We start from the raw sequence: 2,500 nt of genomic DNA on the forward strand, positions 1-2,500 counted from the left end.
TGCTGTAAGCTTTTTGGTTTATTTCATTACAAAGAAAGAACAGACAGATCTTGTTGGTATCAACTGAGGTCAATGTATTGTCTTGTTAGTTTTGTGTTTGGAGCTCACATTGGGTTGAGTTTGCAGCTCTCGTTTTCACCCAACTCTGTGCGTTTTAAATGGTGATTACCTCGTTAGCTGCCATTGGCAGCACGACATGACCAGATCACTTGAAACCTAATTTCCCTCAGGGAACCTTACTGAACTGAACTGAACTGAACTGGTTCGTCTTTTGTACCAGAACAGATCTCCTTCGCCTTTTGTATAGCTATATTTCTCAAATTTTGCCAGCTTACGGCCATACTACCCTGAGAACGCCCGATCTCGTCTGATCTCGTAAGCTAAGCAGGGTCGGGCCTGGTTTGTACTTGGATGGGAGACTGCCTGGGAATACCAGGTGCTGTAAGCTTTTTGGTTTATTTCATTACAAAGAAAGAACAGACAGATCTTGTTGGTATCAAATGAGGTCAATGTATTGTCTTGTTAATTTTGTGGTTGGAGCTCACATTGGGTTGAGTTTGCAGCTTTCGTTTTCACCCAACTCTGTGCGTTTTAAATGGTGATTACCTCGTTAGCTGCCATTGACAGCACGACATGACCAGATCACTTTAAACCTAATTTCCCTCAGGGAACCTTACTGAACTGAACTGAACTGGTTCGTCTTTTGTACCAGAACAGATCTCCTTCGCCTTTTGTATAGCTATATTTCTCAAATTTTGCCAGTTTACGGCCATGCTATCCTGAGAACGCCCAATCTCGTCTTATCTCGTAAGCTAAGCAGAGTCGGAACTGGTTAGTACTTGGATGGGAGACCCCCTGGGAATACCAGGTGCTGTAAGCTTTTTGGTTTATTTCATTACAAAGAAAAAACAGACAGATCTTGTTGGTATCAACTGAGGTCAATGTATTGTCTTGTTAATTTTGTGGTTGGAGCTCACATTGGGTTGAGTTTGCAGCTCTCGTTTTCACCCAACTCTGTGCGTTTTAAATGGTGATTACCTCGTTAGCTGCCATTGACTTCACGAGATGACCAGACCACTTGAAACCTAATTTCCCTCAGGGAACCCAACTGAACTGAACTGAACTGGTTCGTCTTTTGTACCAGAACGGATCTCCTTCGCCTTTTGTATAGCTATATTTCTCAAATTTTGCCAGCTTACGGCCATGCTACCCTGAGAACGCCCGATCTCGTCTGATCTCGTAAGCTAAGCAGAGTCGGGGCTGGTTAGTACTTGGATGGGAGACCCCCTGGGAATACCAGGTGCTGTAAGCTTTTTGGTTTATTTCGTTACAAAGAAAGAACAGACAGATCTTGTTGGTATCAACTGAGGTCAATGTATTGTCTTGTTAATTTTGTGGTTGGAGCTCACATTGGGTTGAGTTTGCAGCTCTCGTTTTCACCCAACTCTGTGCGTTTTAAATGGTGATTACCTCGTTAGCTGCCATTGACAGCACGACATGACCAGATCACTTGAAACCTAATTTCCCTCAGGGAACCTTAATGAACTGAACTGAACTGGTTCGTCTTTTGTACCAGAACAGATCTCCTTCGCCTTTTGTATAGCTATATTTCTCAAATTTTGCCAGTTTACGGCCATACTACCCTGAGAACGCCCGATCTCGTCTGATCTCGTAAGCTAAGCAGAGTTGTGGCTGGTTAGTACTTGGATGGGAGACCCCCTGGGAATACCAGGTGCTGTAAGCTTTTTGGTTTATTTCATTACAAAGAAAGAACAGACAGATCTTGTTGGTATCAACTGAGGTCAATGTATTGTCTTGTTAATTTTGTGGTTGGAGCTCACATTGGATTGAGTTTGCAGCTCTCGTTTTCACCCAACTCTGTGCGTTTTAAATGGTGATTACCTCGTTAGCTGCCATTGACAGCACGAGATGACCAGACCACTTGAAACCTAACTTCCCTCAGGGAACCTGACTGAACTGAACTGAACTGGTTCGTCTTTTGTACCAGAACACATCTCCTTCGCCTTTTGTATAGCTATATTTCTCAAATTTTAGGCCATACTACCCAGAGAATGCCTGATCTCGTCTGATCTCGGAAGCTAAGCAGGGTCGGGCCTGGTTAGTACTTGGATGGGAGACAGCCTGGGAATACCAGGTGCTGTAAGCTTTTTGGTTTATTTCATTACAAAGAAAAAACAGACAGATCTTGTTGGTATCAACTGAGGTCAATGTATTGTCTTGTTAGTTTTGTGGTTGGAGCTCACATTGGGTTGAGTTTGCAGCTCTCGTTTTCACCCAACTCTGTGCGTTTTAAATGGTGATTACCTCGTTAGCTGCCATTGACTTCACGAGATGACCAGACCACTTTAAACCTAATTTCCCTCAGGGAACCTTACTGAACTGAACTGAACTGGTTCGTCTTTTGTACCAGAACAGATCTCCTTCGCCTTTTGTATAGCTATATTTCTCAAATTTTGCCAGTTTACGGCCATGCTACCCT

The 2,500-nt window shown here is 43.4% G+C and overlaps 2 non-coding genes and 5 pseudogenes across 2 annotated transcripts in view; all 7 read left to right on the forward strand.

Moving 5' to 3' along the window:
• LOC130925432 (5S ribosomal RNA) overlaps positions 1 to 11 on the forward strand; it is a 119-nt gene extending 108 nt beyond the window's left edge. The window contains exon 1 of the ribosomal RNA XR_009065712.1: positions 1 to 11. This exon is cut by the window's left edge and continues 108 nt beyond it. This is a non-coding gene — a ribosomal RNA (5S ribosomal RNA).
• Positions 12 to 329: 318 nt separating this feature from the next.
• Positions 330 to 448, forward strand: LOC130925479 (5S ribosomal RNA). The gene has a single exon (XR_009065756.1). It is a non-coding gene; the product is annotated as a 5S ribosomal RNA (ribosomal RNA).
• A 313-nt stretch (positions 449 to 761) lies between these two features.
• On the forward strand, positions 762 to 880 carry LOC130925772 (uncharacterized; annotated as a pseudogene).
• Positions 881 to 1,193: 313 nt separating this feature from the next.
• Positions 1,194 to 1,312, forward strand: LOC130925613 (uncharacterized; annotated as a pseudogene).
• A 313-nt stretch (positions 1,313 to 1,625) lies between these two features.
• LOC130925651 (uncharacterized) lies at positions 1,626 to 1,744 on the forward strand (annotated as a pseudogene).
• Positions 1,745 to 2,048: 304 nt separating this feature from the next.
• On the forward strand, positions 2,049 to 2,167 carry LOC130925715 (uncharacterized; annotated as a pseudogene).
• Positions 2,168 to 2,480: 313 nt separating this feature from the next.
• Positions 2,481 to 2,500, forward strand: part of LOC130925644 (uncharacterized) — a 119-nt pseudogene continuing 99 nt past the window's right edge.

The sequence above is a fragment of the Corythoichthys intestinalis genome, chromosome 11 (assembly GCF_030265065.1).
Source record: "Corythoichthys intestinalis isolate RoL2023-P3 chromosome 11, ASM3026506v1, whole genome shotgun sequence".
NCBI classification, from domain to species: Eukaryota; Metazoa; Chordata; class Actinopteri; order Syngnathiformes; family Syngnathidae; genus Corythoichthys; species Corythoichthys intestinalis.